Source organism: Mercenaria mercenaria, chromosome 2 (assembly GCF_021730395.1).
Source record: "Mercenaria mercenaria strain notata chromosome 2, MADL_Memer_1, whole genome shotgun sequence".
NCBI lineage: Eukaryota > Metazoa > Mollusca > Bivalvia > Venerida > Veneridae > Mercenaria > Mercenaria mercenaria.
In genome coordinates this window covers 100,972,125-100,990,372 of record NC_069362.1, presented here as the reverse complement: position 1 = coordinate 100,990,372, position 18,248 = coordinate 100,972,125, and the positions used below count along the sequence as shown (strand labels likewise).

The 18,248-nt window shown below is 33.1% G+C and overlaps 1 long non-coding RNA gene across 7 annotated transcripts in view; it reads right to left on the bottom strand.

Moving 5' to 3' along the window:
• The window catches only part of LOC128555312 (uncharacterized), a 53,298-nt gene that overhangs the window by 13,963 nt on the left and 21,087 nt on the right, over positions 1-18,248 (bottom strand). For 4 of the 7 annotated variants that reach the window (XR_008369973.1, XR_008369974.1, XR_008369975.1 and 1 more), the window contains exons 3-4: positions 12,087-12,145; positions 4,783-4,869 (exon numbers count right to left, since the gene is read on the bottom strand). This is a non-coding gene — a long non-coding RNA (uncharacterized LOC128555312). Of the gene's footprint in view, positions 1-4,782; positions 4,870-12,086; positions 12,146-12,578; positions 13,075-13,452; positions 13,541-18,248 lie in introns of those variants that run through there. The other 3 variants (XR_008369976.1, XR_008369970.1, XR_008369971.1) reach the window with 3 other exon arrangements.

Here is an 18,248-nt window from a genome sequence, read left to right as displayed (position 1 = left end):
AGCTGTTACATGCCTTACTTACTTCGTCTTGATGCATTTGCAACAACGTACGAGTGTTTAACCTTTACATAACTAGGTAAAACATCTTTTTTGACAATTGTTTACATCTATTTCTTTACAAATGGCATTCTTATTTAAAGGGAGCCGACTCCTTTAGAATATTTAAAGTATTCAACTCTATTGGACAAAACAGTAAAACTTGTATTGAACAGATAAGTTGTTTGTCAAGATGCTATACGGTTACTAAAAAATTGTTGTTTTGTAATATGCTACTAAATTCTAAAGCTTTTTGCTTTAAGTTAGTGGGCATTAGTCTACATCATTACAGCTATGAATAAGACAGCAAAGTTGGTAACAACAGCTCGCTATACTGTGTTGGTACTGTAATCTCAGAGAGGCAAATGGTTAATAAGTTACACTGTCCTACAATGTAGTTTAATGTACCAGTCCTTAAGTACATAGAAATGAGACATATTACACAACAAAGAAGAAGTACATACAAAAAGGTAACCATATATCTATGTTCGAATTAAATAATATCTTTCGCAGTCATTTCTTTTTCAATATATGTGATTATTTTATTCAAATTCTGGTCAATACTGACATACTTAGTGCGGCTGGTTTTTGAAGTTGTTAAATAATGTGATACCAAATAATTTTTGTATAAGATTTTATGCAAGAAAATCATCCATAGATTATTGTAACCCATGACGACGTAGATATAAGTAATCGAGCTATAGTCTTATTTGATTAAAGCAAGGCAGTGGTTAATAAAATTAGGAAGAATTGTGCTTTGTTTGTTGAAATGGAATGGCCAAAGTTCCCGGGAAACTAATGTTGGGCAATGTGATAAAGTTTTAGCACATACATTTGTGCTCAAATGCACGGAACTTGATAGAATGCAGATTTGAAAAAGTAAGGCAACCGGTGTACAGCGTTGAAAAGAAAGTCAGGTCCCTTTTGGCCTTAACACACTTGCATTATAAAGTTGGAGAGTTTTTTTTTGTCTGACTTCTAATCACTTGCCCCTCATCGATATGGGTTCGAGCCTCACTTAGGGCGTTGAATTCTTGATGGTTCTACCCAGGTGCCACCTCGTGATTAAATAACACACGGAGGGACACCTTAGGTCTTCCTCCACCATCAAAGCTTGAAAGTCGCCATATGATCTATAATTGTGTCGGTGCGACGTTAAACATAACAAAAAAAAATAAATGTATAGTTGTTTTGTGTATATCAAATATATATCATTTACACTACGTGTTTTCTTCTCGTTATGATATTTTAGGTTTAGGTCGCGATGAGTCAGAATTTTCTCAGTGAGCAGTATTATAAGGAGGGACAAAGTGTTAAATGAATATATTGTTACTTATTAAAGGTCCATTACTAAGGGAAAGTGAGTTGGCAATTTTTTTCATAGCCAGTGCATAGACTTCTGCAAGACACTAAATGATGAAGATTGGCAGGTCAAAATTTACAGAAGGTCTTTGGAACTCAAAGAAATGTATGTGTATTATGTTGAAATTTCAATGAATCGACAGAATGACCCCCAGGTCTTTTTAACTTTCTTCATACTTCATAGAAAAATAATTGTACATATACTGCGATTTATTTCGAATTTCTACATACCAACTTTCATTTTCCAATAAAATGAAATAGTTTCTGTGCTTTTTAAAAGAAATTAAAATGTTCACTTTCCTTAGTATTGGACCTTTAATAAATCTTTTATTTCACTCTCGGGACATACTTAACCGGTTATGGTTTTTTGAAGTCTTTTGGAACAGTCTGTAGGAAAGCCATGTACTGACAGTGTCAGAGTGGTTATTGGTGAAGAAAAAATAGAAGTATGCCACAAAAATACATACTTTTAGACAGGCATAACTAACACTTTGCTCCTACAAACCTCAGCATTATGTATAGAAACATTTTCGCTATTCCATGAAACAATGAAAGTCTGTAGGGCACCATTTTTGTCAATTATAGTTTTTCATGTTACCACTGAATTTTTTTTATTTATTTATTTCATATTTGTTTTACTGATTCAGTTGCTCAAAATCTCAACTGAGCTCAGGAATAATATTAAAATCGTTGTAAGCTTGCTGTGTAAAATATAACAGTACAAGTAAGGACAAATAAGGAAAACATAACTCAAGAATACTTATTTCAGTACAAGGGTTAGTGTGGTTCAGTTTGAAGTTATGTTACAAAATATAGCTACTGTATTTTGCAAAGTGTTCAGTCTCAAGTTGCATTATGTATGCACTCTGGTGATTAAACAATAGCCTGTTGTGGACTATTTTGTTGGATAGAGCAGGAGAAGTATTTATTATTTGAACAATATTATTGAACAAAATTATTTCTAGATAAGTTTATACATGTCTAATTTGCTTCCCAGCTTATTTTCAGTGTTGTTGTTAGTCAGTTTATCAAAATAATGCCAAAGCTGAGCCAAGAAGTTATCAAAATTGAAATAGTAGTACATATTAGAAGTGAATTACCTCTCTTAATCGTTTATGAATTATATATATATAATCTTTTAACTGTACAGTAAGTTATTTTGGGCTATACAATAGTGCTTTCATGCAAGAGTAGTTTGACGTGTACTCTATGTATTAAGGTATGACCCACCTAATGATGAATATTTCAAATGTTCATAACAATGTTACACCAGTATACTGTATCCAGACTTTTATGCACAATTTAAACAACTTTTATCGTGCCGTTTTCTATACATTTTGTATGATTCATATTTCTACAAGCTCAAGTAGAGACACATTTCAAAGTGATGGCCACCGTCGTCCAAAACATTTGCACAGAGTTCATTATACCATTAATTTGATAAAACAAACGTCAAACTATTGGTAAACAATATAAAACACAAAAAAACTGTGAATATTATATTTTTCTAGGGTGTCTTAAGTTAAAGGATTTAATAAAACATAATTCTAATTCCAACATAGAAAAAATAGGATCGAGTTCTGTGGGATTCTTATAAATTGTGCTCACTTCGTTCAAAAATAACATTGGGACAGAAGTAAAACCTACCTACATTTCTTCGACAATATGTAATCTAAAGAGTATAGGCAAAATAGAGAAATTTTACCGCATGTAACTCAGTATTTTGAAAGATACTGTACCCACTTCTGTTTCAGAGGTTAATTCACTTTGAACAGCAAGAAATCACTTATCAAATAAAAAAAAACAAAAAAACTTTTATACAATAAATCAATAATAATTCTTGAAAAATAGTAAACACTTACTAGAAAAAAGGAAAATAAGAAAAGAAATTGGCCCCAGTGGGGCTTGAACCCATGCCCCCTGAAAAATTTATTCTTGGCAAAATTAGGTCAAATGGAGTCAGAAATTAGGTAACCAGGTCAAATCAAATGTAAGGCTTTTTAACATTCTAGAGGCCACATTTATAACTATATCTTAATGAATCTCGGTCAGAATGTTAACGTTGATACTGTTAAGGTCAAAGTCAAATCTAGGTCAGGTGAGGTCAAAAACTAGGTCACCAGGTCAAATGAAAGGAAAACTTGTTTAGAGGCCACATTTATGACCATACCATAATGGAACTTGGTCAGAATGTTATATTGATGATCTTTAGGTCAAGTTTAAATCTGGGCAGGTGGGGTCAAAATCTAGGTCACCAGGTCAAATCAAAGGAAAAGCTAGTTAACACTCTAGAGATCACATTTATGACCATATCTTAATGAAACCTAGTCAGAATGTTAATCTTGATGATCTTTAGGTCAAGTTCACATCTGGGTCAGGTGAAATCAAAAACTAGGTCACCAGGTCAAATCAAATGTAAAGCTTGTCAACACTCAAGAGGCCACATTTATGATAATATCCCTATGAAACTTCGTCAGAATAATAATCTTGATGATCTTTAGGTTAAGTTCAAATCCAGGTCAAATCAAATGTAAAGCTTGTTAACATTCTAGAAGCCACATTTATGAAAATATCTCTATGAAACTTGGTCAAAATATTAATCTTGATAATCTTTAGGTCAACTTTAAATCTAGGTTAAGTGGAGTCAGAAACTGGGTCACCAGGTCAAATCAAATGTAAAGCTTGTTAACACTCTAGAGGCCACATTTATGATACTATCTCTATGAAGCTTCGTCAGAATATTAATCTTGATGATCTTTAGGTCAAGTTCGAATCTGGATCATGTGGAATGTGACCTACTGACCTACGTATTTGTTTTTTAAGATACAGCCTTGAAATTTGGATGACATGTACGGTTTTGCACACCGATCTTAAAACTGACTTCAGTGACCATAAATGTGACCTACTGACCTACTTTCTTCAGGTGAGCGATACAGGGCATTCAGCGCCCTCTTGTTTTAAAAGGGTACGTCTTTGGGGAAATCAAAAGCAGAGTCTGACCAAAAAGTATTATCTTGATTAAGTTTTGGAAAATTCCTATCACATCGGTTTGATGTACGATTTAGTTATATTTTATAAAAACTTTTTCCGGGCTGTAGAAAAACAACTGAATAATGTCTAACACAGCACAAGTTTTCATATATTGCTGTTTGCAAATAAATTGTCTTTTTCATATTAAGGCTCGTATACTTCTGTTTGAAACTATCATTTTCGACCCATTGAACTTTCTTCTGTATAATCAGTTTAAGCTGTATTAAGACAATTCTAGTCATATGACTTTGTCAGTTATTAGCTACATTAACAAAAATGTAATCAATGACAAAATTGCTTATAAGTTATATCTGGAAACTGACGAACAATTAGTCAATAAGATTTTTGACATACCAATTTTGACATAATCTTGTACTAATTTCGTTTTCTTGCTTTCTCTGCTAGGAACCCCCTCAAATGTCCGCTTTCTAGTAGTATCATCTGAAATGAAAATGTTAAATAAGCAGTAGTTGTGTGCATTTATCAGTAGTTGCATTCTCTCTGAAAAATATATTTAGTTCCTATAGTATGATCTAATCTTTATATTCTTGTTGATATTGTCCTAAATTGTATAGTTTTTTCTAACTTTGTCATCATTATTGACGAGGTTTACTGTGAATTATAATCATATAAACAGAAATTTTAATTTAGTTTAGATCTACGTAGAAAATTAAAAGAAAAATACACTTATTAAGCATTGTTAATTTAAACATTCTTATATTGTCTTAACGTAGGAAATTTAGTTTAAATGGTATATAATTCAGAGAAACATAAATCCGTTTAAACTTTTTGGTTCAAGTTAGTGGGCATTAGTCTATATCATTGTTGGACAGCAAAGTTGGTTACAACAGCTCGCTATACTGTGTTGTTGGCAAATGTTTAATAAGTTACACTGTCTTACAATGTAGTTTAATGTACCAATCCTTAATTAAATAGAAATAAGACATATTTTACAACAAAGAAGAAGAACATATAAAAAGGTAGCCATATATCTAGCCATATATTTATGTTCGAATTAAATCAAATCTTTCGCAGTCATTTCTTTTTCAATATATGTGATTATTTTATTCAAATTTTGGTCAATACTGACATACACAATGCGGATGGTTTTTGAAGCTGTTAAATAATGTGATACGAAATAATTTTTGTACAAGATTTTATGCAAGAAAAACCATCCATAGATTGTTGTGAACCCATGACGACGTTGATATAAGTAATCGAGCTATAGTCTTATTTGATTAAAGCAAGCCAGTGGTTAAAAAAAAAATCTGGAAACTAATGTGGGGAAGTGGAAAAAAGTTTTAGCACATACGTTTGTGCACAAATTCACGGAACTTGATAGAAAGCAAATTTGAAAATGTAAGGGAACCGGTGTACATCGTTGAAAAGAAACTCAGGCCCCTTTTGGTCTTATCACACTTGCATCATAAGCTTAGAGATCTTATTTTGTGTATATCGAATGTATAATTATATCATTTATACTACGTTTCTTCTTCTCTTGCGATCAGTGTTATAATATATTAGGGGACTTCGTGGCCGAGTGGTTTAGGTCGCTAACTTGTCTCTCACCGATGTGGGTTCAAGTCACACTCAGGGCGTTGACTTTTTCATATAAGGAAGCCATCCAGCAAACGGAATGTCGATTGTTCAACCCAGGTGCCCACATGTAACGAAATAATACATAGAAGGCATCTGGGGTCTAACTGCACCATCAATGTTGGAATGTCGCTATATGACATATGATTTTGTCAGTGCGACTTTACCCCTCCCCCCTCCCCCGCCCGACCGACCGAAAAAAGATGATGTAATTGATAAATAGTTGTTGGAACATGACCGTCATGGAAGCTTAAACAAATGCATTAGCATTTAGCGATGTTAAGCAAAATAAATCAGAAACATAAAACAAATCATCTGTTTGAAAAGTCTACATGATTGAAACATTGTAATCAATACACTGTTACATGACAGGAAAGTGTAACAACACGTTCACACCTGAAGCGGCCATCTTCTCTTTTGTGTTTTGGTTTCCCATTATAATTTATTTCCGGCAAGCTGTGATTGATTCATGGCTGAACAACAATTGTCACTTTCCTTTCACATATTTATACTACATTTCTGGTCAATATTTACTTAAGAATTTTAAACGATTGAATAGAATGCTTATATTTTGCTTGAGTTTTTATCAGTTTCTTCTTTAAGACAAGAATATTAAGAAAGTCCATTTTCACTAACAGATAACGGAACAGTACTTATCGATGAAAAAGCCTTACTAGATAAGTAAAGTATAATATGTGCGCAGCAAAAATATGTTTTAATCTTAACAAGATCTTAAATATAGATTCTAAGATGTAAGATCAATAAAACTCTTTCATTGAAAGAACCAGTCGTTATATGGATCCTAAGTGCATGATAAATTGCAAACAAAATCTAATCAATTTGGCTTGTTTAATGAATGAACATTGTCAGACTAAACATTTAATAAACGTTATTCGTAACTACTACTATCAATGTTTATAGGAATTTATTCTATTATATACCTACGAATTTTCTGTATTTTATTCCCAACGAATACGGAAAAGAATCAATAGTGGGGATACTTTCTTCAGCTTTAGTTGTGACGTCAAATATTTAGCAAGGAATGACGTAAAGATAGCACCTTGACATTCAATATGTTTTGCTTGTTTAAAATGATTATCAAGTTTGACAGAATTTACTTATGAAATAAGTAAATGCATACAAGCAGTAACTTCATCAGCAATGGTGCATTCTGCTTTCTAGGATTTTGCCAGGCCGGATCACACTCGGCGCAAGGGCCTCAACGGATTAAGGCCCGAGTGAAATGCAGAACTGCAGGTCAAAGTACAGTAATACTGAAAGAACTAAATCTCACAGGGCTTTATTTGATACCATTGAAACAAAACTCAAATATGTTTTGTTGGTAATAAACTTACCTAATACCCAATAATATCACTTTCTAAAGTACACTCTGTTTACACAGGTGAAAACAGAAGGTGTTGATATCACATTAGATACTGTTTAAATGTATTTGAGTCATGATTCTAGTGAAGACACTTACAGGGCGTGATAGAAATACCTCTTATAACGTTATGTTGTATTTCCTTATGTTTTTAGGTATTTGTTACGTTCATTGAGACTAAATATTTGAATGCATTCATGCTCACTCAGACTGATAAACTTTCACAATATAGGACCCTGTAAAACGTTTGTGGATATTTCTAATTGCAGTTAAGCAAAAATATGCTTTACATGTGAATTTATTCATTTTATTTTTCATTTTTCGATATATTTTAGCAAAAATGTGCTGGTATCTTTTTTAGAAAGAATTTCCACTAAACAGTGCATGAGTCAAAGTAGGAAATGCCAGCTAGTTTTTTGTAAAAGATTGTAGGTGCTATATTGAATACAATAACTGTTCACCTGAATTTTACATTATGATTTGTAAAAGGCGTCATTCACACTTCAGTTAGCATAACATCTTTTATACTAGGATTATGCAAGGAGACAAAATTTTGCCAGTTTTACACAGAGGCATGTAATTGCTGAATATACAATGAGGGTAAGTTTAGAGTATATTCTACTGTTTAAGGAATGCAATAGTTTGTGATATCGGCAAAAATCCACATCTAAAAGCCACATAAATTGCCTTTTAACATGATAAACTATTTCAATCACTTTAAACTGTAAACTAATCTTTTTCAGATCATCATTGTTTTCAATACAAGTAGCCGCCTTACCAATATGTTCAAATTAATTAGAATTTATTTCATGGGTATCACACGGCTACTAAACGCTAGCGCCACCACCAAATTGTGGTGATAAGGAAAAGAGCTATCGACATTTCCGTGGTGCAGCTATCGCCCGTTTCTACTTGTAAACAAGTGAGTAAAATTTATATTTTATCTTATATTTTTATTGATAGAACTTTTTCGGAAATCAGAGAATGTAGTTCCGTGTAACAACACTTTAACTACAGGTTGGCTGTAATTTCATTAAAATATTATGCAAACTGTGGTGCCAGGAGTTTTTCTCCCGAATCTGACAGTGACACATTTTTATATCGGCCAGTATTCGAGCACCATTCTGATGAATAGACATACTGTAAGAACATATCTGTACATGCAAAAGGTGTAGAAATGATAAATAATCATATACGCACACACCATGAATAATAGAATCTCCGGTTAGAAGAAATATACCAGTATTTTTAAAAGTGGTGGCGCTATAACTGTAGTGCTGGCGCTATACAGTAGTGGTGGCGCTGTTACGGCATTCAATAATACGAACTGCTGACGCATCCGGAACAAAAAAAACACCAGTATTCTCTAATTGGTAATTTTCCTGCAAGGAATTATGTTATTAAAGAAAGAAAAACACGATCATAGTTTATTTACCCTTATGAAACATTGTCAGAAAAAACAAAAAAAACAACAACAACAACAAAAAACGCCTCGGTAGCCTAGTGGTAGAACGTCTGCTTCAAGTGCGGGATGTCGTGGGTTCGAGCCCCAGCCGCGTCATACCAAAGATGTAAAAAAAGGTACTAGTAGCTTCCTTGCTTGGCGCTCAGCATTAAGAGGATAGTGCTAGGACTGGTAAGCCCGGTGTCAGTATAATGTGACTGGGTGGGGTATCATGCCACGTGTCTACGGCGTGATATTCTAGTGAGGCAGCACTATAAAGTTGGGCATTGTGCTCACTGCTACAAGAAGACACCGTCGTTTATATGACTGAAAAATTGTTGAAAAAGACGTTAAACCCCGAACACACACACACACACACACACACACACACACACACACACACACACACACAAACACACACACACAAGAAAAAAAGAGAACAAAATACTCACCGACCCTTGGGACTTTTGTAGTCTTAGTAAATATTTTCCTTTGTTTAAAATGAAGACGTTAGGGATGTTACATATATCTCATTTCAATTCATGCACGACCAAACCGAGTCTGCTGTCATGTTTGTCGGTTTCAGTCCATGCTTCCAAAGCATCTTTTCACAAAATATATCACATTGTAAATATAAATGATAATCTCAAGTGGCACCGCTAGACCGCTCACGTAAATTGAAAGTACACTGTAACAGACAGAAATTTTACAATTAATTCAAGTCGTCGATTTCAACAACCATGAAAAGCCCCGCTGTGGGATTTTCATACATTAAAATTGAATATATTAGCCACAACAACGCCACCACTACCGTATAGCGCCACCACTAGAATGATAGCGCCTCCACTTTCAAAAATAATGGTATTTTTTCTTTTTACTGTGTTTTTCGTAATTCTTTGGTGTGCGGGAATACGTGTAATTCTTTTCCACACCATTTGCATGCGCAGGTATGTTCTTACAGTGTGTCTATTCATCGGAATGGTGCTCGAATACTGACAGATATGAAAATGTGTCACTGTAAGATTCGGGAGAAAAGCTCCTGGCACCACAATCTGCATCATATTTTAATGAAATTACAGCCAACCTGCAGTTAAAGTGTTGTTACACGGAACTACATTCTTCGATTTTCGAAAAAAGTTCTATCAATAAAAATATAAAATAAAATATAAATTTTACTCACTTGTTTACAAGTAGAAACGGGCGATAGCTGCACCACGGAAATGTCGAAAGCTCTTTTCCTTATCACCACAATTTGGTGGTGGCGCTAGCGTTTAGTAGCCGTGTATCATTGCAAAGGCCGTGTATTCTTTTCAGAAATTTGGGAATTAAACAAATTGATACAGCATGCAAATACATCTGGAAAGAAAAGATTATACAAATGTATATATTGTCAAAGTCTGAAAAGGGTCAAAGGTAATAAACAAATAATGTTATTTATTTAGTATGGTCTTTATTTAGTAGTTGAAGCACAATGTAAATTTAGAGAATCATGTCTGATGTGAGTCGGAACAATATCATCAAACTATTACACAATTTTGTACCTAATTTATTTGACACCATCCAGTGTCTTTATTTATGTTTGTGTTTATTTTGCAGAACTAAAATGGCAATGTCCTTCAAAAAATCTTTTTAACCTTTTTACATCATTAAATAAACTGAAATATTAAAGAAGCTTTAGTCATTACAAGAGCTCTCAGAGAGCAGCAATGCTCAATTTTTCATTAGCCTTGTCAAAAAAAGAAAAGTTAAATAAAAGAAAACAACGACATAAACTTGTCAAAAGGGGCAAACATTTTACTTTAAAGGCACTGACCTCCATATTTTGGCTAAAAATGATCTTTCTTTAAATTTGAAGTTTGGTCAATTATTATGAACTTTAGAATGATATTTTTTTCTAAACTATCTTGTCAATGAAAATGCCAAATGAAGAAAAAAGATGCCCTCGTCGGGAATCGAACCCAGACTGCAGCGGCAATAAAGATCTTTTCTGCTGTCGTTACAAATATCGCAGGGAGGATTTTGTGTATAAAGCGTGTTAAATACCTCTCAATTCTTTAGGAAAATAATGAACTAAAATGTTTTTGAATACATTGAACTTATTAGGAATATTCCCCAGATAAAGTGAAGCAAGCACATTGTAAATTTATACATTTATACCCTGATGTCATACTATTCCCCCAGTAATCAGAGAAAAATCAAAAGTAGGCATTATCTAATACAATAACCTGTTCTGGGTAACACAAATATGTTGTGAAAGTTCTTTAACAATTAAGCCATAAACTGTACTAATGTCACATGAACATACATGTAAAATGCCAGTCATGAAACTTACATATCAATCAGCAAGATTACGGAATCGGGTAACAGCTGTTGAGCACAGAAAAAATATGAATATGAGAGGAACATTTGATTCAACTATCAAACGCTGCATGTCATTTATTTTGTCATTCATTGTATGCATGCCTGAATAGGAATTGTAATGGTAATATTCCGAACAAAAGCTATTCAGTTATGTTTTACCTATGACAAACTTGCATCTGATATAGTATAACAAATTTTAGAAAGCAAAATTGAATCCAAAATGGTACCTGGCAGACTGACATACATTTGGTTCTCTGTTTCTTTGCATAATTTCATATTTAGATTGCCATGTCTTTTAAATTTTATCACAGGTCTATGATAATATTTGTTATGAAATGATTGCACATCAGAATACATCAATGGGAAATTAGGTCATACACAGTAGGATCAGTCTAGAGAAAAGCATTCAAATTGTTTTAAGTTCTTAACAAGATAGATATTTCGATGGAAAATTAAATTATAAATGTATTCTAAGTCGATGTTGCTTAATAGGGCAATATATGTTGCAATCTAACTGCAAATAAGGCATATTTTAATGCATCTTAATTGCTGGTAGCTTGTCTTTATTTCTTTGCATGCTACTTGTCATTTTGTTCACATGTTTTCTTATTTCATATTTAAATATAGCCTAGACTACAAAAATGGTATGCATAAAAGACAAACTGGTGCAAATTGCATTATATATGCAAGGGAAAAGAGAATTCAAACCATTTACTTTGCAACGGCGCGTGGAGAAACTGGTCCGCCATTTTGTATATATATATATATATCTGTAGATATATACGGGAAACTTGGGAATCCATTTATGTTCTATATATACATCTATGCAATAAATTATAAAAAGTAATTTGCTGTTAACAATCAGATATTACTTACATTCGTGTCTTTACAACAATCACAGAATTCCAATTTCCAACTGGGCATCACAACACCAACTGCAAAAAGGAAATTAAATGAACAACCTTTTGTTATCAGAAAGCATGTTCAGGCATGTCCGTTTATCTGGAGTATCCAAAATTATCAAAGTAAATACCGAAAGACTACTGACATTTATTATTCCCGTTTTTCATCTACTTCAAAATTTAATGTACTTCACTTCGTCTCTAAATTGCATTTTTGTCCGTATCCCATCAGTGAACCTTAATTTCTATTTACTTATTTTAAATCCAAAGTGAAGAGTCCTCCACTAAAATTAAATAAGCATATAAAAGTAATTTGAGTGGGAACACAATATTTTTACTAGATAATAGTCAGATAAAACACAAACGTTGATTAATGTCCAAAGTTTTGAAAAACCTTCAATCTTCACAGATATAAGACAAACTTTAATAAAATCTACATTTTTCACAAAGTAAATATAAGACAAACTTTAATAAAATCTACATTATAGAGGTTAATATTCCAACCTTTTTAAAGGAAGATAATCTCTATTCGGTATCTTTTAAAATGTCAGGCATATTATCAAAAAATACTTTTTTATATTGCCATAGTTTAAACTAAGCATCCACTAACTTCTTAAATAATTTTAGCAAGTTTTAGCTAGCGAAAGTAAAGTTAAAATGATCCTGTTCAAAAGAGAATGAGTATGTCTTATCACATGTCATATATTTGAACTGATATTTTACACTACTTATACCGTTTCCTATTAATAATATCTGTAATAAATTGTCATCCTTCCTGTAGTTCATATACTTCCTTCTTCAGAATTTTGCCGGCTTTTACAAGTTAAAGTTAAAATATGCAAGATCATTATATTATGATACATAATTGACTACTTGACTTTAAAAAACCAGAGAGGTTTTTTATTTACTTCCTTGAAAATTTCGCAAATCTTAGTACTTTAATCTTCTGCACATCACTCCGCGATACATCTTTCACGGAAATAAAATAGAAATGTTCCGTATTTCAGAGTGTTATATTTTCCCTGGGAATTTAGTCTATAAAATACTCATTCCTGATAAGTGTTTTACAGGTTTTGGCGTTGGCTGAATCTTTTAAAGAACAGCAAGAATCCGCGGAATCTCTGTGTAATAAATTATTCCACTCTATGGGTTGTAGGAGTCTTTCGACTGCGCATTTGAGTTTCGGTTCTTGTTACAAGAAACGCTTTGATTTTTCCATTTGTCGAAAGATAACAGTTCTTTTTACATCCATAATGCTTCTTAGAAATATTAATATCATCTATAAATTGTGATTGGTCAAGAAGTAAATAAAAGAAAACAATTTCAATATGTGTTTTTACCTCTATATTCACTTTATAAATGATTCATGTCCAGGAATAAGTGCGAATAACCCCAAGATCCTTGCGTGACAGATGTACCATCGGAGACAGCGATCTCCATGTCTCAAAGATAATATTGTTTCAAATAGTTACACAGACATCCAATATCACTATCACGTTGTTTAATTTACATAATTACATTTTGTATATGAAACGGAACATGTTTGAATCAAATACACAGACCAGGTTACACAGAAATCCAGTATCAGTACTACGTAGTCTAATTTACAAATACGAAACAGCATATACATGTACATAAATCAAATATGCAGGCCAGGCTAAACAGATTGTTTTTGGTTTCTCTTTGGTTTAACGTCGCAACGACACAATTATAGGTCATATGGCAACTTTCCAGCTTTGATGGGGAAGACCCCAGGTGCTCCTCCGTGCATTATTTCATCACGGAGGGGCAAACTGGTATAACCACCGCCTTCTATAAGCCAGCTGGATGGCTTCCTCAAATGAACAATTCAATGCCCCGGGTGAGGCTCGAACCTACATCGGTGAGGGGCATGTGATTCCAAGTCAACGACCTTAACCACTCGGCCACAGGCGCCCCTCCGGTTAAATAGAAACCCAGTATCGGTACCAGATTAAACAGAAACCCAGTTTCGGTGCCAGGTTGAACAGAAACACAGTATCGGTGCCAGGTTATACAGAAACCCAGTATCGGTGCCAGGTTAAACAGAAACCCAGTATCGGTATAAGGTTAAACAGAAACCCAGTATCGGTACCACGTTGGCCAATCTACATACGCAAATATACATGTAGGGCCTTATCACTTATTTTTAACTAATTATTTAACAACAAAAGATCGAGCATAACTGTGTCATACACTCAACAGCTCAATGTAAGCCGTTGCTAGGGGTCTCAACGATTGTAACATATTTTATAAAGTGGCAGGGAAGCAGTTTTGAATTATGGCCCCTGTCGATGTTTTAAAAACATTTAGGTAAGCTTTGTTCATAGTGTACTAATTTTTGTTTTAATTATTAAAATATTATTCTAACAGAAATCAGTGTGTGCATGCATGTAGCTATAAATAGCAGATGTGAATATTTGGCTACACCTAGATCCATAAATTTTGCGAGTCATTATTTCTGGAGGCAGATTTGAACGGATCAAGTGTTTTCTACCGCAAAACGGAAATAATTGTCTTTGACCTGCTTTTCCCCCTGAAACTTTGGTTGACAGACACTTTACTTAGCAAGACTTTACAATCAAAGGGTTGATTTATATGAAAACCTGGTGTAATTGTATGAAAGTACACAAACGAGATTATGGCATGTGTTTGAAATAAGGAAAAAATGCTCAAATTTTGTTGATTTTAAGAGAGTTCAGGGTAGGCTATAATGTCTACTCCTTCCAAAGGTGACCACATGGGTCAAGAGTAATGCTTTCATTTTGGAGCTTAGCTTAGTGCCATATCACAATGTAAAGCAGAAGTACTGTTTTATTTTCTACTTATAACCTATAAAGAAAAATAGTTGCGAATCGTGGACTTGCTTAAAATTTAGCAAAACACCGCTCCCCTGCAACCTCAGCGCTTATAAATTACCAGACATCGCGTTTGTAATGGTTTTCTTTTCTACATCAAAATAACAAAATATATCTCCCTGAGAAAATCAAGTTTTTGTACTTTGAAATGTTGATATAAATCTGAAGTATATAAAAACAGGTAAACTATCCAACTGAATTGATATTTGTTATGCATATGCGTGAGCTTCTGATTTTATTCTTGATTTGAATAGGTAACAGCTCTTGGTAATGAAAATTGGTTTTTCAGGGCCCCTGAAATACACAAGCCCCTATTTAAAATAATCTCATAATTCTTAAGACATGTATCCCGAAGTGTTTAAATTATATACACGCTCGATCATTGCGTTTACAACAGGTACATGTTTCATTCCACTTGTCTGCTGATATGTATAAAATATATATTTCATACAGGACGGACTGTATTTCTAAGATAAGAAAAATAAAATCTTGTTAATTTCTTTATAAAACCATCGATTACACTGAATTACAGACAAAGCGCCTGGCAGATAATTATACAGGATTTTTGTGAAACTATTTTGATTCATCATACATGCACGCCTTACTAAAACAGATTCATTATGGCAACTTTGATACACTGATAATGTCCATACGCAACATTTTAGATTGATTAAATGTAAGCATATGATTGTAGAAAAAAAAACGTATAAAATGGCACGAAACCATCAAAAATGACGTTGTTAAAATTCAGTGTTTAGGTATGATTTCTCTAAAGTGTTTTCAGTTACAAGTTGGCTAAACCGCTTACACGATGATACAATACCACATCATGGAAAATTCTACTGCTTGATTCTCCAAGTTTCGTAAATTTTGACTCCATGTTACAAAATGTTTCAGATATATATTACACACCACTGTACACCATTCTCAAGGAATTCATGGGCGGTAGTAAGAACACTTTGAATAGTACATAATTTATATATATCTACAACATTGACAAATGTTCTGAACTTCAAAAGTCTTTGCTTTGATAATTCTTGAAGTTAACATCACGACAACTTCAGCAGACGTGATCAGGGATCTAGGGTCGCTATCAGTTGCTGGACGAGTGACCTATTACACTTTTATACTTTCTTGTAAATCACATATCAATATCATGCACATAGCAATATCTTAAGAAGTTGATTATGAGTGTTTTATATAACGAACATCTCTAAATTCGTACATAAAAGCATCATGAAATCATATATGACAGGTCAAACGTAATGCACATGTTGTCTTGATATACGTCTTTTGTTAGCTGGATGTTTAGACCTGAACCTACTTTTAAACTGATTTTATCAAAATATTTTTTTTTTTTCTAAATGTAAAAATAAAGCACTCAGTCTTTTATATCTCTCCATTACAGACAGCGCGGTGACTGTTTGAGCTAATAACTAATGGTTCATATAATGTTTTGGTTTCCTCATCTCATATGTTGTTTTGTTTTGAAACTTTTAAACTTAATAGACTTTTGTGAATCATGTTATAAAACACATCAAATTGGAATAAGAAACAATTTTACACAGAGGGCGTTGTTTTACAAATTATACCTGCAAAATACATATTTCTATTCCATAAGATATATTACTTTGAGAGCATTAAAGATCATGTATTTATTATAGCTATCTGTTTACAATTGTTAAAAAACACGTACAATACAACTAAATGCATTTTTGAAGATGAAAAATAACATATTTCTTAATCTTCATTTCAATTTTAGATCAAGTTTATCATTTTATCTCATAGATAAGTATGTTACTCGCATTGTAACAAACAGAATTATGAAATTATGAAATTATGAAATATAAATCATGGATAATCACAGTATGTTAAGCAATAAAGGGCAAAGTGTAAATATAAACTCTAGAAAGGATATCCTATTGGTTGTTAACAATTTGAAATTTTCACTTATAAAAGCTATTGTCTGTTATGGTAATTTACGGAGATGAAACACCACCGTAGAATAATATAAATCTCTAAAATATCATGTATAAATATTTGTTTTCATTTGATTTAGCTCGGTTTAGATTTACACTTACATAATGTATGGCATATGGTTACGTTTGCAGCTCTTGGTGGTGGAGGAAGACCAAGGCATTGTTTCAGGCATGAGCGGGCACTTAATATAAACTTTTCAAGAGTATGAAATAATTCCTCTGTCTCTGCGCCTCGCACATACTGTAAGGTTTTAGTTATAAACTACGGTAATAGTTATTCCTCGTTTTGTTAATAGTTAGTCCCCGTCAGATGACAATCATGGAAGAAATCGCACAGAAGTTCTAAATAATTAAAGAACACTGGCTTCTATAATCATTAATGAAACTCTAAATAATGACAAAACAAACCAAAAATCTTATATCATTATAAAAGAAACTCTAAATAACAAAAGAACACTGACTAATATGATTATTAATGAAACAGCAGTGACTTTTTTAATAAATCATGAGGTGGATAATTGGACTCTCCAATTTTATGGGTTTTACTGTCGTGTACCTGCTTTGTATTTATTCGTCATACATGAACATTTCGCTTTCTGAAATAAAGCCAGGTGAAGCACAGTGAGGTTGCCCATAAGGCCCAAAAATGATTCCCCCTTACGTATAAATACCTCTGGTATTTTTCACCATTTTCATTCTCTCTGTTTTCCTTATAAAATCTAAGTTTTACATTTGTTAAGTAATAGAATTAAAAGCCATATAACGTCAGCTATTTTATTCATAATATCTCTCATGGTCGTTATACTGTGCTATAATAAAGAGGATTCTGCTAAGTATGCTTCTGTGTAGGAGCTCAAAGTACCAACGGTATCCAACACTTCTAAACTATTTAACCTAGCGGCTGTCGGAATCATAAACGAAATCACATCCGAAATTGATAAATAAGAAAAGTTCGTTGGATTTGGTCGAGAAAAAGAATCATGTTCTTGAGACTGACACAGAATGCTCAACATCGTCAATTTGTATATGTGTTCCATTTGTTCTGGTATTTTTCACCATTTTCGTTCTCTCTGTTTTCCTTATAAATTCTAAGTTTTACATTTGTTAAGTAATAGAATTAAAAGCCATATAACGTCAGCTATTTTATTCATAATATCTCTCATGATCGTTATACTGTGCTATAATAAAGAGGATTCTGCTGTGAATGCTTCTGTGTAGGATCTCGAAGTACCAACGGTATCCAACACTGCTAAACTATTTAACCTAGCGACTGTCGGAATC